Source organism: Artemia franciscana, chromosome 18 (assembly GCF_032884065.1).
Source record: "Artemia franciscana chromosome 18, ASM3288406v1, whole genome shotgun sequence".
In the NCBI taxonomy this organism is placed as follows: Eukaryota; Metazoa; Arthropoda; class Branchiopoda; order Anostraca; family Artemiidae; genus Artemia; species Artemia franciscana.
In genome coordinates, this window is record NC_088880.1 from 4,876,654 (window position 1) to 4,904,159 (window position 27,506).

The window sequence follows — 27,506 nt, forward strand, 5'->3', positions numbered from 1 at the left end:
TAGTTCGGCTGTAAAATCTGACATATCAAAAGTATTTTTTTTTTTCGTGGTTATTGCTGACCTAATGAAACATTAGTTTTTCTCGTCTTTCTGACAATGGTTCTGAAAAATCTGACTTTTGTGCCATTGTTTAAATCTACCCTCAAGGCACATAATTTCATATCTAACCTTATGGACTATCTTTTCAAATTTGTGTGAACTGAAAAAATCACTATGCACTGTATAAACAGCCTTTGGGGATAAACTGAGTTTAAGTTGACAGCCAGTGTCTGGTGATCTGCCATTTTGCTTGGTAAGGTAAATACCCTGAACGTAGAGTTCCTGTCTCGGGACACAATGATCCACACTTTGATAACAAGCTTCAGATCAACATTGAAAGCCATCAAGAGCTTCGTGAAACTAGAAATCTTGAACAGAAGTGATTCTTTTGAGTTACCTCATGAGCCCCAAAACTACAAAGATGTGAAAGATGTATTGTGTGGTCCCAGCACAGAAGCTTATCTGAATGAAGAAGGAGCATCAGGAAAAGCTGTTGAATAGTTTAGGCTGACGCGCTTGGGATTCTACGATGAACTGGTGAAGCAGATGAGAAAGCGGGTCAATCATAAAGATAAGATTTTACAAGCTCTCGAGTACTTAGACCCAAAAGTTGCTGTGAATGGAACTGTTGAAACGATTAGTCCTTTGACCAGCAGATTTAGCTAACTCCTGTGGAAAAGTCAGATCGAGATAGAGTCTGTTAGAGACACTCTCGAAAACTAGTAGCTGAGCCTGCCGGATTTTAAAGAAGAAATGATCCTGAAGTCTGGTAGTGAAGAGCTAGTGTCCTCACCATCTTATTTTTGGATACTCTTGTTAGATGTGAAGAATCCCGACAGCACTCCCAAATTCTTGGAACTATCAAACTTTTTGTTGAACTTATGCGCGTTACCTCACTCAAGTGCTGGTGCCGAAAGACAGTTTTCTCAACTAACAAACATTAAAACTAAGTTACGAAATCGGTTGGAAGTGAAAACTGTGGATTCCCTCATCCATGTAAAGCAGATGGTAACTCGTAGCGCTGCGTCGGTGGATCGGTGGCAGATTCCGTGAATATCACTTAACAACTTTTCGAGGTGGTACTGCAAGGCTGACGAGAAGGATGAGCAAATAGAGAATGAATCTGAACCTGACCTATTTGACTGACCAATCAGAAAACCAAATAACTGAAATCAGATTGCAGCCGAAGTTTTTTCTCCAAAAGGGTTAACCACTAAAAATTGATTTTTTTTTTTTTCAAAAGCGAAAGCTGAAGCTTTAAACAGATTTCTTGTACAGGAATTCTGTATTAAAGTTTCCCTTCATACTCTCACATTCTTGTAATTTTCTCCTTTCTTTCTTGAACAACTTGGCCTTTTCTGAATCCAAAATGTGGCTAGACCTCAGCATAACGCTTCTGAATTGGAATCCGATTCATTCTGTATCTGCTCACTTTTCGTAGGCCTTCATAACATGGAATGCAGCGTACGTGAAATCCAGCACAGTCTTTCCCTTATAAAGGTCTTTTCATGCTGTCTAGGTTTTTCGGTTCAACCCATCTTGAGTCGCGAAGATGGCTAAAGCCTATTGCAAAATATTTCGGATTTGCTTAGACATTTGTTGTGCACCATTCTGCTTTTGGTGAAAAGGATTGCGGTTAAATAAGCCTTTCCATTGTCTATTACAGACGCCGTCGACCTCTTTTCAGAAGAAAGAGAGCGGGCAGAGAGAAACGGATGTTCCTCGAAAAATCATAGCTATTCTTGACACCAAAAAGCCTTTTTCTTTGGTTTTCTGTGCTTTTTATTTTTCATTTCAACATTTGATTGAGCACATGTGATATTTGTCTTGTCACTGTTTGCAAAGATTTTGACATTTGTTTGTTTTGTGAAGAATAAATTAGCTTTATACAGAACAAGTAATATTTGGTTGTCATTATTTCTCCCCTTATTTATCTCCTAGTTAATTGGTCTCATGAATACATTAATGTTTGGATGAAATAACGATGTGGTTGTGTATTTTTGCGAGAGCAGCGCTACCAAACGCGCTGGCGAAAGCCAGGTGAAAAGGATGTGAAGCACGTTCCAAGCCAAGCTCGTTTCACTCGCTTTTCGATATAAGTCTGCGGGAAATGGTCGAAAATCTTTTGCAGAAGATCTTATATGCTACTGAAGGAAAAGAGGGAGCAAGGGCAATTAAGCCGAGTCGGCAGCGACAGACATCGTATCTGTGGTCTGCTGGCGCTAATCTTTTAAGCCCTGTCTTCATTATGGCCTTTTCCGGCCGAGACGGCTGGGGTGGCTCATAGTGAAGGCAGGTTTTATCGCCGTACAGAGTAGATATTTTGGCTAAAAACTTAAAAATTAAACAACACATTTTGTCATTCATCTTAGTTGTACTCCAACTTTTCTTTATGTTCCTGTAATACCGCAAACGCAGCACAAATGATTCAGAATCTTCTTCAGTTCATGAAATAAGACCGCGCTTTCGAATTTTTTGCCAAAAACAACAAAAATGAAAACTGTCGTCCAAAAAGCGGCGAAGCCAGTTCTGGTACCGGAAAACGCCATAATAAAAACAGGGCTTTACTGAGTTTTCGGAAGAAGAATAACTAGGACAACTGAAGGTTCGAGAGAACCCGAGAAATTGTACTTAATTCTTTTTCTTCTTCGCGTATTAGGCGATTTGAGGTTTTACATGGGATTTTACTTATTTGAAGAGCCACTTTGCTTTTACTTGAAAAAGAAGAACGTAAATCATTGCTGAATTTGACACTTTAGTCCCATAAAGTTTTGGCAAGCCTGATTCGTGGTTCTCATTGCAGTGGCAATCATGCGAATGATAAAGATAAACCCAGCAATGCCGCGATGAAGTGTACTCTCTGTAAGCAGACAGAAAATCCGTGCTAAAGTGTTATGTTTCCCGTAGCCGGAAAGCTCAAGTTTAAGTTATAATCAACTTTGAGCTAAAAAGGTCTTCGTGGAATCTGAATGGCGCTGTAGCCAATAAACTCCCACTGATTGAAAGCTTGATGTCAGACAACGACGTTTTGTGTCAACAAGAATATTTTCTTTCAGCCAACTCGCTTTCCCTGTTAAAAGTAAATGACAAATATCACCTTTTCGCGATGGCAGCTAAGAATTCGGGCATAGGAAGACCTTCGAGTGGACTTGCGATACTAACGAGTTGTCACCTTTCGGTACCAGCATTTGTCAAGATCGAGTGTTTCCAAAGCATAAAAGTTACAAACTTGATAGCATATTGCTGCTACTTACCAACTGATTACATGAACTTGGCTTCCGAAGAAAAGTTCTCTCTAGCAACAATAAAGCCTGCTAAATCTTTGCAGCAGTTTGCCTGTGCATCTCATCATAATATCCTCACCGGGGAAGACAACTGTCACCAGGTCACTCAAAATCTCAAATACTTCTGTCTGCTCTATCCAATAAGTATGCTGTCCCAAATGACCGTTCATATACGTATATCCATACTTCAAAAGTGACGGGTTCGCTTGATTTCATACTAAGCTCAAACTGCGTGGCTGCGAATGGCTCAAGCCATGTTGACTTTAGCATATCGGGTTCGGATCATTTACCAGTCTCCAACTATTTTTTTATTGATAGCGTTCTCTTTAAAAAAAGACAAAAAGAAAAGGAAGTGGGAATTCAAATGTGACTGGAAGAAAATAAATCCTCTTATATCTAAAGCAGAGCATGCTGCCACACTTGACGAAATTTGAGTAGCCTTTCCAACTGCTACAAAAATCCTCAGAAATGACGAAGGTGGAGAAAAAACTTCTAATCAACATTTACTGTAGTGAAGTCACTCACGCAATGCGTTATGCCGTTCCTCTACGTAAATCTTGTCCATTTTCGGAAATACCTGGCTGGTCATTAAATCCAGCTTTACAAAAGAAGTTGCAAATCTTCAAAGCTTTGGCACCGAATATGGAATGATTACGATCGGCAGAAATCTGGTGCCTTTAGTGACACACGGTTATATATCAAACATCGTTTTGCTAAGTGTCTTGCATATCAAAAGGCTGAGTTTATTGACTGCAGGAGTGAGTGTCTTACAACTAACCCAAAGGAAATTTGCACATATATTGGGGGGAAAAAGTCAAAATGTATCGCTTCAGAGCTTCCAAGTGAGAACGACTGGATCAACTATTTCGCCAGCGAATTTTCTCCATCTGATCCAGAGCTAGAAGCCCACTAGGAATCAGTACTAGTGGGTAGTCTAGTTGATACAGAATCAGATATTGGTTTCATAGTCACGGCTATTTTCACGGGTTTTCATTAATGACATTCAAGTGATAGGCTGTTGCAAAATCTACACATTTCTTTTACCAAATCATTTTTAATTCTTGCATTGTCCCCGATTGTTTTTGTGCTGGTAAATAGACTCTTATTCCAAAACAAAAGACAAAGTTAGCCGGCAATATTGTTCGTATTAACCTATAATAGTTTCTTCTGTTCTATGTAAATTACTGGAGTTTTTAGTGATTAATGACGTAAATAAGGCTTTTTCAACTCCGGGAAATCAATTGAGATTTGAGGAAGGCTACAGTCAGGATCACGTGTATTATAAACTTGCCAACTCTCTGATGGATACAGAAAAGTGGCGAGTTTCTCGTCCTTCCGGCTCATGATGTTTCTCGTGCTTCCGAGTCTAGTTTAGATTCCCATTTACTGTATGGTAAGCAGCAGCGATGTCTCAATCGTTCAGTTGTGCGGGTATTTAATTGTTGCATCTCAATTACGCTTAACATAATAAGCTTATTATTGAACATCGTTGACAGTGCTTACTGCTATATTGCCTACTGCTACGGTGAAATCTTTGCCAAGTTCGTGATGGCTGTCGTAGGCGTTGTTGTGTATTTGATTCTTTATCAAGTTGAAATGGCAGTGGATGTCGAGGATAAATGGCAGTTTAAAAAATAAACAGACTGGTGAGGTGTCTACAAGCATAGTGCAAGACAATACTTGGCAATGTGCTTATGGATTTGGCTTTGGCGTCCTTACAATTCAGGGACTGCTGATTTCATTAGCCATTGCCTCACCACGAACCCTTCCAGAAATTGCAAGCTCTGAAGTTGAATTTATGTTTATTATTTTATTGATGAAAAATCAACAAATGAAGACATTACGAAGCTTATAAATAAGGCACAAAGCAGATCTGAAAACAAACTGTTTCATGTGCTGCAAACTGTTGATTATGAAAACAAATTTAGCCGACCCAGGTCAAGTCTAACGCAAATATCACTCAAGACACATCGGAAACCATACCACCTGAAATTCAACCAACTCAAATCGAATCAAATATTGTAAAACGGAGGAATAAAATACCCGAAAAAATGAAAAGGTACCGAAGGCATTCAAATAACACCTAATTCTACTAATTGTGTAAGTAGACCAATACACGAATTTAAATGCCGATTTTTCTATAAAAGAATAAACGCAACAACGGAAGTAAAGAAAAATAACACAATATTCCAACATCTCAATGTTACCATCATTAGTAATATAGGACCAACCACTAGCAGAGCATCAGCATCTTCGAAAAAATGTATTTATCGCAAAGAAATATTCAACCACACCTATCTTCTGGGAATTCCGAACTCTAAACGAAGAAGACACTGCAGCTAAAACGAAATATACCACCTCAATAGATGTAGGAGGTATGATCCCTACCACAATACCACATATTGACCCAGAGTGGATGGAATTGGATACTTTAATTTCAGATACTATAACAAAACCATCCCTGACATGCTAAATCCAAATGAACATTACAACAAGTACCTAATTACACTAAGACAACCAGCAAAATCTACTAGTTGGATAAGGCACCCTCAAGAACGATAGGAAGAATACGATTCAGTATATGTTGTAGAAGTAATGAGTTTAGATATGGTTTTGTTTTAATTTAAAAAAAATGTAATAAGGAATATTTAGTTTTTTTGGTTATAAATTGAATAATATCTACTGAACAGAAGTATTTGTTTTTTTTATTAGCAGTTGCTTTTAGCTGTCAAATAATGCAAGGCCCAATGGTTTGAGAGTATATGTATTTTATTTTTAAGTTTATATATATTTGTATTGTGTATGTAGAAAAATATTGTAAATTGTGATGATTCGGTTAATGGGTTTAATGTTTTTATGTGTTTGTAGTTATTTTAAAATGAGAAGGGAGCAGCCCCTTGCTGCTGTGGGCAACTAGTGACAGTTATATTTTCAGTTGTATGTTAATTTTAATTCCAGTAATTTTTTTTATTAATTTAAATTTTATTATAAATTTAATAGGTTTATTAATTTATAATTTAAATATTTGAAGAAAGGTAGAATAGGATTTTTAAATATAATAGAAAGGATTATAGATCTTTTTTTGACTTGAAAAATTAGGATGTTCAGAGAATTATAGTAAAGAGGATTAATTTTTTGTTATATAAAAAATTCAGTAATTCTTAGTTCAATAGCCATTAACATTTATATGTTACGTTGCAACGGAAGAGATTTTGCAGGAGTTAAGATGAGTTTGCTCACTATTCTACGGACATTTTCCGTCATGTCGCCAAGGGCTCTTCGAGAAAAACGATTTTTGTCTATGGTAAAAATAGCTCTGGAGAAGAAGATACTTCCAAACCCACCAAAATAAAAAGCAACTTGGACATGGAAGAACTAAATAATGACCCTATTTTATTGCGGGTTTGAATTCCTGAAGATATATCCAATGAGGAGATTCTCAACCACTTTAAGCAATTTGGTCCCCTTTTCCCATCCTCAGTCATTTGCAGGCTTGGAGATCATCGAGAAAGCCTATCTTTTGGAAAAATTAAGTACATAAGGATCCAAGATGCTATTGAAGCTTTCAAGAATTAAGATCGTCAATTTTGTCGACTCAGATCAAATTTATTCGAAACTTCAAAGATCAAAATTCCATTGAATGAAATTGGGTACTCGTATGATAAAATATTTGGCCCCTATCTGGGAGAAAAAATAACACAAGTTATGGTGAACGATTCATACCTACGGCAACCGTATCAGATCAAAAAATTTCGCCCGGTTCTGCAGCGTGCTTGTGAGCCGCTGCCATGCTTTAAAGACAAAATATTTAACTACAGGCAAAGAGGACAGAAAAGCCCAAGAGCAAATGTTATATGAAATCATCATGGATTTGGAGTCCCATGATGTGAATATGAAAACTCTTTATTCCTCTACCCTGCAAGACATGACTGTCAGGCTCCTTGATGGGAACATGAAATAAAACATGTGTGGCAGAAATGGGGTGCGGCTTAGATATTTATGAGCCAGCCAAATCCTCATAGGGTAGGGTTAATGGAATTTAGACCTCCGACCATTCAAAGACACCTCAGTGTGCTTTGACTTTCATCAGGGGGACAATTGAGTCAGTAAAAGAGCGAGGGAGCAGCAGTTGTTAACTCCTTGGAAAAAATCTACATCCTTATTCTGTTTAGATATTGCTTGGAGGAAATCGAATGTGTCAAGTGAACAGAACAGAAAGCTATTGAAACGTAAAGTAATTGTATTTAATACGTTTTTTTTTCTGTGTAGTGAGTTTTAGCTGTTAACTGATCCTTATTCAGTTTGGACATTATTTGACGGAAATCTAATGTGTGAACGCTGTTGAAAGTGAAGAAAAATTTTTTGTTGGGTCTTTTTCTGTGTAGTTGCTGCTGCCTTTTAACTACTCCACACTATGTTTTCGGGATTTCTTGCAATTTCACAGAAATGTGGTGCAAGTTTATGCATAATCAGGGCTCCGGCGTGGTGTTGAAATTTTCGAACTGCAGTTGAAAAAATTATCTGAAAAAAAAATCATATTTAGACTTTCGTTGTAGCTGCACGTATTACTGTTCAAAATATATCACTAACAGATCAAGAAAAGCCAGTTCCAATGTTTCTATCTTTCAGTGAAACATAGAAACATTAACAACGCAAGGATAAGTTGTACTAATTTATTTCAGATTTCAATAAAAACAAATAAAATCTCAAAGACCTACCCGGTGTGGTTGCCTTATGTACAGATCTTCCGCTGTAGCGTCATTTACATTTTTAACCAGATGGGGCTAAAATATTTGTTCATAAGAATAACCAATTGCATTTTCTTGAATATGGATTTTCAAATATGAAGTAACATCTGATCTGCCAGGTGAAAATTTATGATCGCATTTCTCAAACCCTTAATGTAAAATGCGTCAGTGTACTAAACTAGATTTTTTTGTCCAAAGAAATGTTCAGAGAGATTTTACATAGCTATAAAAACGGGTTAAATCGGTGCTGAAAATATACCAAAAAATAGATGGCAATTATTGTTCAACTTTTTTGGAGGAACTCAGCCCTTTCGTTAAGTAAAACCTTTAATGAGGTGAGATTTTTCAAAGAACCTCTGTGTAATTACACCATACTTCTTGTTTTTACATCACAGCTTTTTAAAGCCAACTCGCCAGGGTTTTTCAATTTTCTCATTCCTGTCTAGCTCTTAAAATAAGTCATTAGGTAAATTAAATATGTAAATGAACTCCAACGCGGTAAATTCCATGTCATTATCGTTTTTTTATCATAGATGAATTGGAACCCATTAGAAACATCCCGAGGAACATGCCGCACATTACATATGCCCTTTTCATATTTGTCCATAGTAGTTCATCTAGTGAAAATTCGATCACTCATTTTCACAAAGTTTTTGGAACCTCTATGAAACCATATTCTTCCGGTGATTGCCCCATCAAGCTACATTTTGAATTATCTTTTTTGGCAATTCATTGAAAAATAAAACGTTGAAAAATAAACTCCCCCCCCCTCTATGTTTTCAATTTCTTTTTCCATTAAAAAAAGGAAGGGAAATTCTTAACCTCCACCTGTCCATCCTATTTTTGGAAATGGCTTGATGTCAGACAACGTGTCATTTTGCCTTGTGTCTGCGCTTTGTTGTATTTTATCATCCCTTATTGATAAAAATTTGATTTTTTATATACTCATACTTTTGTATACCATTTTTCGTGATACTTTTGACAAGACATATATTCGAAGAAAAAATTAACAAAATTGATTATTAAAAAAAAATTAGGAAGAATACGATTCAGTGTGAAAGTCCCTTTCGGTGATACTGACTATGAAAAACCAGAATGCATGGATAAAGATGAAAATTGTCCGAATAAGTGATTCCGATTATCGGCGAACTTGCATTCACCTTATTCGGTTCGTCCATCAAAGAAGATTTAAATTTACTAAGAAAAAATCTGAAAATTAAGTATAGCCATGAATACTACACAACATGTACAAGAAATACAAGCAAGCGCAGCCAACTATCGAAAAGACAAAAATGAAACGATTTCCCTCCAAAAAAATATTCAAAAACCGACAACACAATGAATTACTTGTAAAATGAAGTAGATTGAGTAATATCTGATCCATGCTTGACGATGTTTTCAATTGATATATTGATATAATATCTAATTCAAGCTTGACGATGCTTTCAAATTATAAATTGACAATGGCATTATTAAATCTGACTACTAATGTCAGTAAATTCCAGTTCGCACTGTTTGCCTTTACGGGTGGAACCCTAACATACGACTTAGTAGACCCGACATGCTTGAAAAATATTTTCTAAATGAAATAAAAACTCACTTAACATTTGATTTCCATTTGCCAGTAGAACCAAAAGAAGCAAACTTATTTTTATATAGAAGTTAATAATTTAGATGATTTTAGACTGGGAGTCGATAATATTTTAGAAGATTTTGGTAATTTTCAAGAGAACCTTAAGAACAAAGATACAAAAATTTTGAAAGATTAAAAAAAGATGATTCTCTAATAATAACGAAAACTGATAAGAGCAATACGGTAGTAATCCTAGAAAAAGATGATTATGATGGTAAAATAGAAACATATCTAAAGGATATTTCAAGATACAAAAACTTAACTCAGACCCAACTGAATTCTATGTTGCAAAATTAAGAAAGGACATAGAAGGCCTTAAAAATAATCGAAGTATCACACAAAAGATGTATTATAGTTTCTTTCCGAGGGGACCAGTTTGCCCAAGAATATATGGTTTGCCGAAAATACATAAAACAGGCATTCCTCTAAGACCTATAGTATCAACAAGCAACTCACCAACAGAAAAATTGAAAAATGGGTAGTAATGACGCTTAAGCTTTTATTACATCTCCAAAATACGTACATAAAAAACTCTGAATTTAAAAAAAAACTTAAAAATATTGAAATATCAAATGAATCTAGATTTTTTAGTTTTGATATAAAATCAATGTATACGTACATACCTTTCGATAAATCTGTATTTGTTTTATCCAAAAAACTTGAAAACATAAAAATGATATAGAAGAATGATCTGCAGGAATTGAGATTGAAACTATATTAAATTTGATTAAAATAACTAGCAGGTATACTAATTACTTCAAATTTAGAGATAATTTTTACCATCAAGTCAGAGAATTAGCAATGGGAGGACCCTTAAGTCCACTGTAAGCAAATATTCATGTAGAATATGTAGAAACGTTAGCTATTGATACATATTTCTTAAAACCTAAATTTTGGGGCAGATATATGGAAGATGTTTTAGTTATTTGGAATTATGGGGAATCGCAAATTGAAGGTTTTCTAGAACATTTAAATAATTTAGGAGGGGAATTAGTTGTCATAATTGAAAATGAAATGGAGAATAAGTTACCGTTTCTGGATATTTGGATCCAAAGAAACACTAATGAACTAGCTTTTTCAATTTACCGTAAACCAATTAACAACAACCGTTATTTGTCTTTCGCATCAAATCACCCGATCGAAGTAAAAAGGGGGGTATTTATTCCTTTAGTTGATAGTGTTAAAATTAGCTTCACCAGAATACATGAGTAGTGAATGAATTTTTTATTAAGGATATTCTAGTAGGAAATAGATATCCCGAAAATATGATTTCTCAAATAATTGAAAAAAGGAAAAAAAGTTAATGGAACCTGTAGTATTTGAATAAAATGGGTCAACTCAAAAACAAATTACATAACTTGACTTATATCTCAATGTTGTCACAGAAATTAAGGAGGGAATTAAAAAAACATAATATAAAAACAGCTTTTAAATCAGGGCATGCTATAAGCTCATGGCTAAATAATGGAAAAGATAAAGTTCCAAAAAATATACAAAAGGGGGTATACAAAATTTCATGCTCTTGTGGTAAATTTTATGTAGGCAGAACACAGCAGAATTTACAAAATAGGATACAGCATTACAAAAATGCAATAGACTGCTCGCTAAGACATAATAAAAAACTAGAAATGTTTGAATCCAGTATAGCGGAACAGGTGTATGATTTTCCTCATCATAGTATTTTATTTGATCAGACAAAAATTCAGAGGAAAGGAACCCATGGTTTCATTATAAACAATTGCTTTGGTTTTGTTTTAAAGTTATTACCATCAGTGTTAGGGAGTTTTGTTTTATAATACGAGTTGTTCTTATTTATTTTATTGTTTATATATATTTTTTTCGTTGTGTTTTAGTTGTCGTGTTTTTTTATTTGTTTGTTTTTGATGTCTTAAATTGTCGGTTGTACTTTTTTTCAGTTGAGAAAGGCTCCCGGAGGTGGGGCAGAAAATCCGGAGTATTTTTTTTTAGTTAAAGTGTAGTTTTTACATTTTATTTTTGATCACTGCTTTGTCGTTTTTGAAACACGTTTTTTCTTTGTTTAATTTTAAGTAAATGAAAAAGCCGTGTGGTGTTAGAAATTATGTGTTGCATTAAAGCGAGGAAGCTATTGGAAAGCTTCCAATGGCCCGTGAATCAATAAGAATCAATGGCCCGAGGTTTAGCAAGCCCGTCTGATATCTCATACCGAATTGACATACAGAGTAAACTTACTTTCCCTTGCAAAATTGTGGCCTTAACAACGAGATTCCAATTTAAAATTAAAATTATATAGACGGTAAATCTAAGCAAAATGGAAAGGGACATTTATCTGATTTGCATCTACCACAAAGTTTTGTATGATAAGCGTGGATAAATCCCCCTTTCAAGGGCTATAATGTGGAAAAGGTAGAGATGGCTCGGGCACGTTCTTCAGAAGAAGGATTCCAGATTTTCCAAAAGTGTCCTTTTTGGCCAATCGTCTAGGGCTAAACAGAAATCGGGTCTTCTTTCGTTGGAATGGGAAATGCCAGACCAGAGGGAAATTGGAAATTCCTAGGACAGTGTACAGAGGGAGGCTTTGAATGGCCTGGGATAAAGGACGAGCATACTTTCTGGGAATTCGTGGCTATGTTGGCATCAAGCGGCTTTACGCTGCAGTGAGTTTTTAGTAGTAGAAGCAGTAGTAATCTCTAACGTTCATTTGTGGGCTGTAAATACATAACTAATTTTAGGCAAAGATTCATATTTCCTTAGCTTCCTACGTTCTTTGGTTTTGCTTTATTAGGGTATATCAGAAATACTCCTATTATTTACTGTGGAAATTTATTTTTAGAAGCTAAATCGCTCCTCTCTATAATTGTTAATGAAAGTATTGACATGTTCATTATTCATGGCTTCATTGTGGAATTCCTAACTACAATCATGTTTGCGTGTTTCATGATCTTAGATATTATACTGATATTTTGCTTGAAAATATTCAAATTCAACCAACGGTAAGGAATAAAATAGATTTTTTTTTTTCTTGGTATAGCTTGTAATATGCCAAGAGCCAAGCATGGGCTTTTCAAATCCCGCCCCCTCCCCAACCTTTATTCTCCAATGAACTATCTCCCAGTTGCAAGTGACGCAACATTCCAATGACGCAATGCTAGGTAATTAGGAATACCTGGTGGTTATTACACAATTTAAACTAGGCTACTAAATCTATGAATTTTAATTCTTTCTATGCTACATAAAAATTTCTAAGAATAGGTCAGGTTTTTCCGGCTTCCAATATAGTATAGCTAGTTGGAGTAAGAAGTAGACATGGACACAATAAAAACCACACAAAATACATGAAATATACAAATTAAATAAAATATATACATAAATAGTTTCCTTGTGAGAAATTCAGGAATGCTGGAGGAGAACTCTGTAAACAAAAGCGATATTTACGATTATCACAAATGAAAATCAAATTAAGAGAACTATTGCGGAAAAAGGGGGTTACATTCTTTTTGCAAATCTTGATAATTACAATCCGATGCTCGGCAAACAAAGGTGTTGTCGAAAACAGGGTTCAAGTTCAAGTTCAAATTCAAGTTCTATTTATTTTCATAAAATAACAATAACAAAAACAATATCCCAAAGGGCTCAATGGCCTGTTATTTGGGAAACGGCATAAAATAAATAAAGAATCATAAAAACTTGTCATAAACATACTAAACAACATCTAAATATAAATATGTAAGGAAAAGAAATCAACTCACCGGCAGTCCCCACGAAACAGCGATTCTCACATCACCCGATAATAAAATACAAATTAAAATTCACGCGTCATCGAGGATACAACACCAACAAAACAACAACCCAAAAAAAGGAAAAGAAATAATAAATAAACCATAAGAAACGTTTAATAAGAAGCCTTTAATAAGAAACTTTTCATCTGTCTCCTAAAGGAGCCAAGTGTTCGTGACTGCCGGATCTCAGCGGGAACCAAGTTCCAAGCACGTCCCACAGTCACAGCCAGGCCGAAGTCTGAACGAACCGTGGGACTAGCTGGGATCATCACATCCTCCCGGTTACGAACGATATATAAATTTACTTCCCCTACTAGTTTAAGCAGTCCCGAAAAACAACATGGGAGATCTCCCTGGAAATATTGATATGCCAACGAAGATAGAGATAAAACATAAATATCTTTAATTCTGAGGAGGTCAAGAGGAGTGTGTGTAGCCGACTGGAAAATTCTTGCCGCTTTCTCATAAAGATTGTGAATAGGAGCAAGTACCGAGGGAAATGTGGACATCCACACAGACGAACAGTAACACATATAAGGGTAAATCAGAGAAAAGTATAAAACACGGAGGATAGGGAAAGGGAATAAACGCTTTAATTTTCGGATGATCTTAAGTCCACGGGAAATTTTCCCTCTTATTATTTGAACATGCCACTTAAATGATAAATTTTCATCCAAAAGAACTCCCAGGAATCGCACATATCGATCCGGGGGACGACTTATGGAGCCTCTTGGTGTATGAAGCTCAGTAATTGTGGGGCAGCTCACACCTTTACGAGAAAAAATAAGAAGGTAGGACTTTTTTACATTTAAAGTTAGTTGATTTATGTCAAACCAAAAGAGTATTTTCTCAGTCATTGCTTGAAGCTTTAGAATAAGGGATGATTCATCCGGAGCTGCAGCACCTAAAGTAGTGTCATCTGCAAATGCTATTAATTCTTCTTGACTATTAGGTGTGAACACCAACGTACTCTGAGAGTAAGATTTGTGACATAATCCAAATAATAATAAATAATTTATTTATAACCCACAAAGTACATTAAACTGTGGAGTAAACACACAAAAAAAGAAAAAACAAGACAAAAAACATAATAACATAAATAACATAGCAGCATAACGACATACAACATAAATAAATTACCTCCAATCAAAAAATGGCCAAAGAGGGTCAAAAACACCGACCATTTGCCGAGTTTTAAAACATATATCTTTAGATAAATGTTTCAGTCGCGAGGGCGCATCAACGATGTCAAATTTAGAGACGACTGTATGATTCCGATACCACCGAGGCAGACGCAGCAAATACTTGCAATACTTAAAATATCCTGAGCGTATTTTCTTTGTATCCTTCTTGCGAAGGAGGAAAGCAAAACCAGAAAGATAAAAAACAGCAGGGGCACAAAAACTAGAATAAAGACGGCATAGTCCATTTCGGTTATACCGACCACGATTTGGTGAAATTTTCGCGTATCCAACCCGCATACTTTTCAGCACGCTGGACGTAATAGCGGAGCAAGTAGACGAGAGTGACGGGGAAAAAGAGAGACCCAACCATTTAATACTTGCTGAACATGGTATAGTTGAAGAACCCAAGCAAAGAGGTGATGCTGGTGGAGGACTCCCAAAACACAAAAACTCACATTTGGAGGCATTAACTGAAAGGCCTACTGTGGATAGGCTTAACAAAGCAAACATTGTTAATTGGGGTGTTAAAAAGTCGGTAGAGATCGTTCACATATATGAGGAAGAGGGTTTGCCCAAGAATAGAACCTTGGGGTACTCCGTATTCAATTGGAACTTTTTCGTCTGTAACTTCTGTGGCGATAGATCTGTCAGTTAGGTATGACGAGAACCAAGACAATGCTTCCCCACGGACACCAAAATGAAAAAGTTTACCAATGAGAATCTTATGTGTAAGGCTGTCAAAAGCTTTCTTTACATCAAGAAAATGGCTGCAGGAATAAGATTAGAATCTAAAGATCGTCGTATAAACTGAAGAAGTCTATTACAAGCATGTTCTGTAGAATACTTTGCGCGAAACCCAAACTGATGCTGATGGAAAAAAAATTTAGCTTCAAGAAATCTCACCAGACGTTTGAGCATTGCTTTTTAAATATCTTAGAGAACAATGACAGAAGAGAGATCGGTCTGTAGTTCCCAGGGTCCTTTCTGTCACCTCCTTTAAAGAGAGCTATAACACGAGCAAGTTTAAGACGTTGGGGACATACTCCTAGTTCAAATGACCTATTAATCAAGTGGTAAATTGGGACGATAATCGATGGAAGAATATGTTTAATTACTTTAGCAGAAATTTAAATGTTTAGCAGGTTAGATATGTTTTGCAATTGTTGACACTTCTGCATTCCGAGGACCGGTAAAACTAGGTGTTACTATAAAAAAAGTTCAAATATCTGTAAAAAAATTTTAAATAATGACATTTTAATTAGCTGCAAATTCCTCAAATAGAAAATTGATTGACATGTTGTGAAAAGGGGGGGGGGTTTCCGAATAATGCATAATCTGGAGCGAAAGCTATTAAGGACGAGGGTTTAAAGGTCATTGCATCAGTTACAGTTTTGATTACGATTAGAAATTATTCAGTGATTTATCATGGCAAGTGAAAATTTCAACAGTGGAAGTAGTCAGGGTTCTGGATTTTCAGAACCACCAGCGAAAAAGGTAAGAGTTTCAATTAATGGTAGCTACACACAAACCAGTATTGACTCACTAGTTCAAAATTTTTTTGATGCTGATGATGATGATCTCTTCTTACAAGTCGGTTTAGATCAACCAGGTCCTTCTAATCAGTTTGGAGCGGCTCAATTTGAATTGAAAGATCATACCTTCCGAAATTACTTAAGATATTCCAGCTTTAAATCCAACGTTACCATTGAGACCCAAAGATCTGGCGAACTAGTCAATGTTTTGTGCCAAATTATCGGTGGAATAATACGGCAAATTCAAGAAGAAGAACGTACTAGTGTAAGGGCTCAACTGGGAATTAACGCAATTTTTAGTCGGGAAGGTGAAGAGGATAGACTGTCCTTTTGCTTTCATACAGGAAACTTTTTTATAGAGGTGGGGATATATCTACGAAAATTAATAAATACATCATAAAATCAACAAATCTGTAGAGAAGTATGCAGAAAATGGAAGCATATATTCACTTACGAGGATCGAGGCTCGACATTAATATTGCAAAATTTTACGGGGATTTTCCACTTCCTGTCGGCCGGAATGGACCTCGAGTCCCGCAAGTCCTTGCTAGAAAAAAAGAAATTTTACAGATACGGTTCGACCAAGGATTACAATGTTTCAATGAAGGTGAAGAGGATAATACTGTCCCTTTGCTTTCGTACATGGAACGTTTTTATAGAGGTGGGGATATAGATACGGAAATACCTCCAGCTACGAATTTTTTAACTTGTCGATTCGGAGGGTACAATTTTATCTCGATATACTACAGAGTTTGAAAGTTTTTCAGCTTCTGAAATTACTGATTTGATTGCAGTGAGTAAATATGTCACGTATGGCAACAAAAAGTATCATGTTTGATGCCGTAGGGCACTTAAATCTGGTGTTGTCTCTAATAAAAAGTACTTAGGTTTAACTATTAGCTTTCATTAGGCCATGTAAACATCTATCTATAATGATCTGGTGGCATGCCATCCCAGGAGAAAAAAAACTAAAGCAGATTCATCAACGTTATCTCGGCTAGAGTATATTTGATTTACTCTGTTTTCTAAAGACTGAGGGGAAGGCGGAGGTGGGTGAAACCCACCGTTCAAGGGCTTTGAACCATGATGATTCTAAAGGTTCAGTTTTTTTTTCGATCCGCTGTTGTTTGCGAAGGCTTTCGGATTCTTATCAAAATTCCTGAAATTCGTTTTTGTAATTAATTGTACTATTGTGTCTAAATGGGATAATAGTTACCATTTCAAACCAGTTACCAATAGTAGTCTCTTGGATTTGACAATCCTGTTCAAGAAACATTTGTTTAATTCTCAGTTACTGCGGAATTTGGTTCACTCTTTACTTGGTTGTAAATGTTGCTACAAACACTGAAGTAATATAACGTTGTTGTGAAGGAATATAAGGATTTCATTAACTTTTGACTCGTGCTTTCCTTGCCGTGGCCTTACAGCTTTTGTGTTTGATTCAACACATGCATATACATATCTTGTATTATGTATTCTAGTCCGTGCACGATTCAAACTAGACTATCTTGGCAAGATGTGTGCTTGAATATCCCAGTCAAGTTCGGGCCTGGTGATCATTTTGGTGTATCTTCAGAAAATGCAGATGAAATGGTATTGAAGGTAATCCAGAAGCTAAATCCTGTCCCGTCTTGAACAGGCTCATTATTTGATGATACAGAAGGAAAATGTTAACTATTGCTGGTAATATACCCCAATTGCTGCTTTTACTTTTGCTTTATTCCGTTATGTTAGTGTTTTAAATAGCCATGCTAGCTTGTTAAGGATAAATTTTAGTTTGTTTTTTTATTTTATTTTTGACAAAACCAGAGCTTGTTAAAGTCTGATTTTGGTTACGGATTTTTTACATTTTCTTTTGTATGGTGTCTTACCTGGCACTTGGTAGCAGGGCTAATGTTTTCTTACAAGTTGGGAGGGGAGTGTTTAGATCTTAAGTCTCTAAAATATTTACATCTTCGTTGTGTTACTTTTAATTAGCATTATTTTCCGCATAATAATAATGTTTTTACTTTTTTTTTGTCGAATTTTTGTTCTCTTCACTAAGACAAAAATCCCTGAATTATATGTAGACACAGACAGACACAGAAAAGCTTGAAGTTACTGTCGTGACAAGACGTATAAAGAAATTCGGCACCCGTAATTCTAGTCCCAAAGAAAAATAACTACCTTAGATTAGTCGTAGATTATAGAGCCTTGAACAAACGAGTGGTTAGTGAAAAATTTCCTCTGCCTAGAATAGATGAAATCATAGATTCCATCTCAAATAAGAACAAAATATTTACTTCCCTAAATTTAACACAGAGATTCCACCAAGTGAAATAACCGAGGGCGATGTATATAAAACTGCATTCTCTACAGCAGAATTCAGCTAATATGAATATTTAAGAGAGGCTTTTGGACTCCAAACGAGTTCAAGCACATTGTGTAGTCTTTTTTTCACTTATTAAAAGGATAAAGTAACATATATCATTTCGTTGATAACGTGAATTGTATGCCATGCTTCCACTCCTCCCGATATTTCGGGAGATCTCCCGACTTTTTGGAAAATCTCCTGACTGAAATTTCCTCCCGATAATCTCCCAATTTCTGTTGAATTGAGCTCTGTCCAACTTGAAGTTTCTGATCTTTCTTGATTGTCTGGCAGAATGCAAAATATGTCTTTGTTGCCCGTAAAAGGGGGATTTCAAAGCCGCCGGCCGCGCTTGATTCGCGGAAGTCAACTGCGGACCATAATTAATGATCTAGTCGGCAGCTTGTCCCGTGAGAGACCATTGTTGTGTTCGAAAAAGGGTTGATTTGATTTTATTATCAGTTCATAACTTCATCTGATCTGATCAGTCAACTCAGATAGTTCCACTGGATAATTTGTGTACAATAAGGACGTGGCTTACCTTACGTGACAGGATTTTTATAGGGTAAGTACCAAGTTTACTGGAACTGGACAATTATACATCCCTGCACGTGGGCAACCCAAGAAGTAGGCTATTGACCTGTACTAGGGGGTAGGCGGCTTTTCTGCTTCTATGATCTGTTTCTTTACCAAAATAACATGTTTTAACTTGAAACCAATTCTTAACCTGTTGCCAGTTCAAGGATTCTATAGTACAAATTCGAATACACTATTCTTACAGGTCTTATAGATATCCGGTATTCGCCAGACTACTAGCCTAGCCTATATCAAAACAACGATTTCGAGTGTCGGCGAAATCGGCTTTACAAGTCACAACAGAGCAAAATAACACTAGGGAGTAGGGTCAAGAACTATGCTTTCCTTGCTTTGCAAACGAGCCATACTCATAGCGCCACCCACTACGCTTGCGATATTTAAAGCGAGACAAACATGCGGGTTTAGAAATTTCTAGTAAAGGTAATATGCGGTCTGCACACGTCGAGGAAACTGGGGAGGTCGTATCTTTTTTTGCTTTGTTCAAAATATGAAGTTACTGGAGCCAGCGCTGGTGCAAGACCGATTGAGTTTCAGTAGGGACGTTCACTATCGCTAGTGGTGCTAGTATGGCTGCTGTTCGAGTGTGTCTCACTTTTTCCAGGTCTTGGCGCTACTGTCTAGTGTTATTTTGCTCTGCTTCACAATATAGGAGGATAGGAGGATGGATTTTAAGATGTAGGCTAAAGCCAGCCATACCAAATCTGTTTTCAAAGGGACAAATCTGTTTTCAAAGTGCCGATATGTCTAAATTTTATGTCACATTGTTCAAAGTGTATTAAAAGTGTATTATTTTGCTCTTCAAAGTGTGTTATTTTTTTCTGTTTTGGGGAGACCGGAAATGTCGAAAAACGGTTAGAATGGTGGGATCGGCGTATCAGGGACCCGATCAAACTGACTTGTAAATAAAAATTTACTCTTTCCGATAGTCGTAGGGGGAGTGGAGGAAGGGAGAATCCGCAATATTGAGTCATGCGTAAATTTGAAACGGGTGATCAGATTCGAGTGAAATTTAATAATTGAACAGAGGACATGTATCTGGTGATTATTTTCAGGTCCGAACCGGATCCGACAACTATTTGGGGGAGGGGGAGGATACGTGACCGGCTTAGACTGGAGAGATCGGGATGTAACTTTGTGGGAATTAAAAACAGATGCTCTGGATAAATCATTTTTCAGAAAAGTACGCATCATTACAGCCAAATCCAAAAATAAAATACTTTTTTCAAAACAATACATTCTCGTGATTTCCAAGTTCATGGTCATTTTTATCTCAAGGGTTTTGGTTTCAAATGATCAGAACGAAAAGCAAATTCTGTATTTCATTTTCTGAACCAGCCTTGCAAGTGCCATACGAGCTACTAGCTCTTGTTGTGTTTCATATCATTCCTTTTAGATTGTTTTGTATAACTCTGCTGGAATTAACAAGTGGGCCAAAATTAAATAAATCATTGTCTGTAGGTAGCCTACTCTCCAAGTTCCAAGGCTAGACAGCTGTTAAAATTAGAAACATTGTGAGAACAAGTGTTATAATGAGTCTTGTTTTCATCAGTTGTGTTAAAGTGATGGCTTACCTTTTGTGGCGTGAATTTTGTCTAGGGTTTGTGGCCTACCGCCCATTTGCGCTCATAAGAAATACTTCTGATAACTATAGGCCTATACTCCTGAAGAATATTAATGATTCAAACCACCTTAAACTTCCAATGTTCAAACTTTCCAAAATATTAGTCATTTTAACTAACAGCTCTCTCCTTAAAATATAAACAAAAGGAAGATAAAACAAAATCACCTTAGTAAACAGGAAAATATTAGTTCCTTACTTATTCAAGAAAATGGATTTTAACGCACGGAGAGAACCAATAAATTGTTTTCATGTATATAAGACTAATATGCATGACAAAAGTACAGCACGTGTCCACTGCAATGCGCTCTGACTATAAATCTCACTATCAACACTCCTGACTTGCAGGGTTCTCTCAAAATATAACATAACAAGACCAAAGGTTTCGATGAGATCCCATAAATTGTATATTTGATCCAGATAATTGCGTCTTGTAGATCCAGTCTTCGCCAGACTCCTTGAATATCTGTACTATTTAATATTTGACCAATAACTGGTCTTCGGAGAAAACAAACTTATATTATAAGTGCACATGAGCCTAAACAAATACATGTTGCAGTATTTCCAGTAACAAACAACACCTTCCAGGCTCATGAGAAATGTCGGACGCAGAATATTCTGACTCCAATGAAGCTCAGGAGATAAAAAGAAGGAAAATTGAAAAGAAAATCGATATTGTTCCTAGCAGTAGTGGCTCAGATGAGGAATTGGTAATTGTGGAACCAAGCCCCAAGCCCCGAAAGAAAAAGAACAGTGGAAAACGTTACGAGCAAAAGTATGTGAAATCCTGGGAGATGGAAGATACATTTAAAGGCTGGCTTTCGAAGAAGCACGGATCTGAAAATGCTATCTGTTTGTGGTGCAACGCTGAGCTTTCCAACAAAAAGGGTAAAACAGATCTCACTGCCCATGCCCGTACTTCTGTGCATGTTAAAAACACAGTGACCCCAAAAGCTATGTCTCCTGCTATTTCAGTGTACATGGTTCATGACGAGTTTCCGTCTGTGCTTGAGACTGAAGCTAAAATTGCTTCATTCCTGGTCAGCAACAACCTGCCATTTTCCCTTTCGGATCAGTTGATTCCCCTGCTGAAAGCGATGCCACCAAAATCGGTCCTTGATAAAGTGCGTCTCGGGAAACAAAAAGTTGTGAATGTTGTTCGTCAGGGACTCGGTCCTTACTACAAGCAAAAAGTTGTCGAAGAAATGAAAGTGAGACCTTTTTCTTTGGTCATCGACGAAACGACGGATGTGGGAACCGTTAAACAGCTCGCTGTATGTGTTTCCTTTTGTAAGAACGAAATAGAAACGGATATCGATGTCATTGATTTTGTGGAGTGCTCAAACGGATCAGCAGTTTCCATTTTCACCAAACTGGAGGAAACTTTGGAGTTTTTAAGAGTAAGTGAAGTGCCTTTACGGAATTGGGTCGGGTTCTGTAGTGATACCACGAACGCCATGATGGGTTGTAACAACTCAGTGGCGACTCTGATCCAAAGAAGCTACCCTTGGGTATTAATAGTGAAGTGCAGTTGTCATTCCATTCATCTGTGCGCCTAATACGCCTGCAAGAAACTGACCTGTGTCGTCATGTGTACAATCATTTCAATATGAGTGCCAAGCGTACAGCTGCCCTGAAAGAATTTCAATTGTTTTCAGAGACTGCGGTCCACAAGATATTGGCACCAGGTCAAACAAGATGGCTTTCGCTACAGAACTGTGTCCACCGAATTCTAGAGCAGTGGAATGCCCTAACCTTGTATTTTACCAGTGCCCATTTTGAAGATCCGACTTACGGCAGTGAGTTAGTTCTGAGTGCCCTGAAAAATCCATTTATGAGGATCGTTATGATATTCGTGGACTACGCGCAGGGACTTTTGAACGGCTTCAAAACCCTTTTCCAGTCCCAGCCGCCTATTTTCTACCGACTGAAAATCGAAGTCATTCAATTGGTGGAAACTCTGTTGAAGAACTTTATGAATGCTCGCGCAGTAAGGAGCTGTACCGACATCATGAAAATTGATGCTGAAGACGAAGCCAGTTATGTAGATCTGCGAAAGGTCTACCTCGGCTTAGATGCCGAAGCAGCAATGACTGGCCTTCTTGCGTCTAGTGATGGACGAAATGCCAATCCCGACGAAGTTGACAAGGTTTATTCTACCGCGAGAGAATTTTGCAAGGAAGTGGTGGTCCAGATTAAAACCGCTTCTCGTTCGACTCGGATATTTTCGCCTTCTCAGAACTACTTGACCCTGTTCAGGCTCAGGATCTGAATCCTCCTAGCCTGGAACCATTTTTGGCGAAATATAACTTACCCTCCTGGTCCAAAAGTCTGATAGACAGAGAGTGGAGAGAGCAGAGCTCTGTAAGACAGCCAAATGGCGAAGATGCCAGTTCGCTCTCAGTAACTGACTACTGGAAGCTTATATTTGCCCAGAAATACTCTAAAGGCAAACCAAAGTTTGGTAACCTGAGGCTTTTCGTTGAGTACCTGTACGCTCTACCGTTTTCGAACGTAATAGCGAAGAGACTGTTTACTACTTTGAAGGACGTCAAAACAGACAAACGTAACTGCCTGTCGACAGTTACGATTAGTTCAACGCTTCAGACTAAACTTGGCATGAGTAGGCTTAAGGTGACACCTCAGTCTCTGGTCGTAGATGGGAGCATGAGGCATTTACTGAAAGGCGTAGTTGCTTCCGCAGCCGCTACTGAAGCTAGTGCCGCTATCTTGAGATCGGCTTCTTTAGCGAGAGCTCGTCTGGCCCCAGAAAGAGCAAACAATACCGTTGACGATCAGGATTAGCTGCAGTGTGATCTAGTGAAAATTCTGACTGTGATTCGTATTCATAATTCTAGTTCAAGTTATGTGATCAAGTAGTTTTAGCTGCAGTGTGATACAGTGAAAATTCTGCCTGAGTTCTGTTACTCGTATTCGTAATTCTAGTTCGAATTATGTGAACAAGTAGTTTTAGATGACTTTCAATAAAACTATTTAGTTTGCATAAGTATTGTATGAAAGAAACATTGTTCCTTGATGATAGCTGATTTTGGGGTAATAATAAGTCTTCACCTTCCGGAATCTGGGTTCCCAGATTTTCCAAGATTTTTTTTTAATTTCTTCTGCGATACTTAAAAATTCCGGAAATCTGGAAGTTCAAAAGCCCCTTTTTTCCGGATGATTTTGATATACTTTTGGACCGGTTCATATTCGAGATGCAAGAAGAAGAAGACGTCAAAGAATAATCTGGAAGCCCAGATTCCGGAAGTTCCGGGAGGTGAAGACCGGACTTAAGACTCTAAAACATATTTTCGATTCTACTTTGTTCTGTCTCTCTATTACTGACATTTTTACCACCAATACAACTGGTATGTGAGACAAAACAGCTGTTTAAAACCTCCTAGTTTTTTCCCGGACTTAAAAAAAACCTCCCGATAATCTCCCGACTTTTTTGGAGTCGTTACTGATTTTCAGAAAAAAAGTGGAAGCACTGATTGTATGGTTGAAAATTCAAAAGACCATTTAATTATCCTTTAATTACTTTATTACCAGAAGACTATTTATAGAAGGAAATTTTATATGCAAACCAGAAAAAATAAATCTGCTTCAAACAAAAATTAAATAATTGGATTTTTAGGTTCAATGGAATATTAGGTTATTATTTCGAGCTTAGGTTCAATGATTTTGGATTTTTGATAATTCAACTTTGATTTTTATCGACTATCAATTATTATATGATCAAACATGTCACAAGAATGGCTTAAGCTCAAAAATAATACCAATAGAGGTGAATCTAACGAGACTGAGGATGAAAGTTATGATAAAACCAAGATGAGACATCAAATGCAGTCTATGGGGACTGAGGATAAAAGTTGTGATGCAATCAAGATGAGACAGGAAATGCAACCAGAAAGTGTGGTGCTCAGAGGAAATGAAGAAACAGTTACTACGAGAAGAGGCCCAACAAAACCGAGCCAGTCCCAAGAAACCCAACCAGTTTTAGATTCACAAAGACCAAGACCAAATCAAGACCAGCCGACGTGGTTAAGGTATGCAAGGATTATTTTACAAGCTTTGACCCCTCAAAATTGTTGTATATTTAACCTCTGCTCCGGGTTCTCTAATAGGCAGACTCTTCTCATTTTTTGTGATTTTATCAATCTTGGTTGGTTTTGATTTTGACAAAGTAATGAACAATAAAAAAACATAAAACTACACTTTAACTAAAATAAAAATACTCCAAATACTTCGGCTGGGTCTTATTGTTTTTCAGTTAGTATTCTTTGCCATATGAACGTTTCACCATTTTACTATGGGTAACAGTTTGTTCTTTAGCTTATCTTTTTATTTATAAGTTTCTCTGCTTATTTTTTCGTATTGTTGAAGTGCCATGTGCCACCAAGAGTCATATTTTTATGACTCATAAAAGTCTCATTAAATTAATGTTCAATTTAAAAAAAAATCTAATGGAATTCCTTACGATCAATATGTTCAATCAGACTTGCTCCACGCCAGGAAATCAGTTCAGTTTTAAAAACAGTCTTAGTCGTGAGCACGTCCACAAGATGCATACGCATCTTTTGCCCTAGCACCAGGAGAAAGTAATTACTCAGCCACGAAGCTTGAATTAATGTCAATAATTCATCACCTTGACAAATTTCGACAATATTTAGTAGTGTAAAAATTCTTGTTATTAAATGCATGGTTTATTTACCATGGAATAAAACTCTTCTTGGTGTAGCCTTGGAGATGTTTTTGTTTGTTTGAATTGATTCATGTTAAATAACAAGTACCAATTGTAAACAACAATTGTATACGAGGCACCAAACGGTTTAGGAAAGGAGTTAGTTGGTATTCGGAGCTTGGCGAGTGCTGGTAGCTTGGCTTATATGAGAGTACAATAAACTGTTCCTTTTCAGTCTCATAATGTAAACTTACTGGTTTCTATAGCGTGACAAGAGTCCCGCTGTAATAATTTTAATGCTCTGGGACAGTTTGTTAGCTCACATATTAGTTAGTAGTTAGTTTCTTTTAATAACTTAAAATTTTTATTTCAGTACAAAGACTATGCAAGATTGTACTTATATTACAAGTTATAAAACTTTTGATTTTCACCATTTTCTTTTTAAAACGATACTATTAAAACCAAAAACCGAACTACTTTCAAAAATATATCCTTTGCTCTTTTTTAACTCTTGTGTAGTGTTCACTTAATCTCAAGTATTAGGTACGAGTTATTTCTAGCACTTCATCTTGTATTCATTTATCTTCTTTTATATATGTATTAACCGGCAGAGTTTGATTTCTCCACGCTATTCTAATTCTCGTTAATTCTCCAAACTCTGTATAAACCGGTTACAGAATGGTGGTAACGACGGAGATAAAACCCACCTCCTAATAAAATTTGTTATTTGACAGTCTTGTAATTTCTACGGTACAAAGCTTGTTTTCTCTTCGATATATTATCTTCTGTTTATTTTGTTGCTTGCTATGAAATTTTGTGCATAATTAATTAGTTCATTTGTTTGGTTTTTTAAATAATAATGATATTCTTAATAACATCGCTTCTTGTGGTTTCCACTAAGGGATATTTATTCAGTTCTGGGTAAGTTTATTTATGTATTTTTTGGTTAATAGAAAGATTACAAATACCAACTTAGGTGGTTCTTTTATTTAACAACTTTCTATTTGCGAGAACTCGAAGGTCTTTGAGGCCTTGAAAAGCTCGGAAATTCAATACTATATATGGCAAAGAAGTCGCAATATTTTTATTGACACTAAAAATCTCGAATATTTCATGAAAACGAAGACTTATCAAGCAAGAAGTACCGTATCTCCTGGTTAATGGATAGTCCAATGCATATTTGAAAACATATTCCAAGGGAAAAAATGATCGCAGATATTGTTTCAAAGCCAAGAAAGGAAATAGTTAACAACAGCAAAACCCTATCTTTTAATGATGATAAGGCAGAATTTTTGGCAGCAGGGATTTTTAGTGATCCCAAAGTTGACTGACTATTTAGGGCTGGCTGACGAGTAACTAATCAGAGGGCAACTACAAGATCCTGATATAAAACCTATTGTTGAAATATTGATTAAATTAAGGAGCTCCAGAGTTGAATCCCCTGCTGCAAAGGGCATAGGTCCGGATCTGGTGTCTAAAGGTTCGGAGGGCCCTGAAAACGAATCTGGGCATCCGGATGAGCGCTCTATTGGTGATACAAAGTGTTCTCCACTTTACTGGTCTCCCTCAAGAAGGGGAGTATCTTATTGAAGAATATAAGCCCATGGTTTATTCTCATTGCTAATGAACTTGTCTTAATAAACAGAGTTTTATACAGAATAGAATATATTTCGAGTAGTGGTTTTAGGTTAAACCAAAATTTGCGAACAGAAAAAAAATATTCAAGTAGTTTTACCTAAAAGAATGATTCCGGGTATATTAAAACTTTTTCATGAGCATTTAGCTTTAGGTATTCATACAATTTTTGAGTGGACCTTGTGGAAAGTAAAATTTAGCATTTTTGAAAATATGGCCTCAACGGTCAAAGAATTTGTTAATAACTGCGATCTTTGTAACCGAGCTAATACGAGAAAAATCATACCACCACTTAGGAAGAATACTGTTCCTGAAATGCCATTTTTGGTCAAGGCACTGGACGGTGCCGGTCCCTTTCCGATTACAAGCTCTGGGAATGGATACGTTCTAGTTGGAGTGGACCTTTTTAGTAGTCCAGTAGTATTAAAGTGTATACCTGCTATG

General features: G+C 36.6%; 1 long non-coding RNA gene across 2 annotated transcripts in view; it reads right to left on the reverse strand.

Annotated features, from left to right (window-relative positions):
* Positions 1-6,405: 6,405 nt before the first annotated feature.
* Positions 6,406-27,506, reverse strand: part of LOC136038524 (uncharacterized) — a 137,485-nt gene continuing 116,384 nt past the window's right edge. The window contains exon 5 of one of the 2 annotated variants that reach the window (XR_010620234.1): positions 6,406-7,844. This is a non-coding gene — a long non-coding RNA (uncharacterized LOC136038524). Of the gene's footprint in view, positions 7,845-16,311; positions 16,726-27,506 lie in introns of those variants that run through there. The other variant, XR_010620233.1, reaches the window with a different exon arrangement.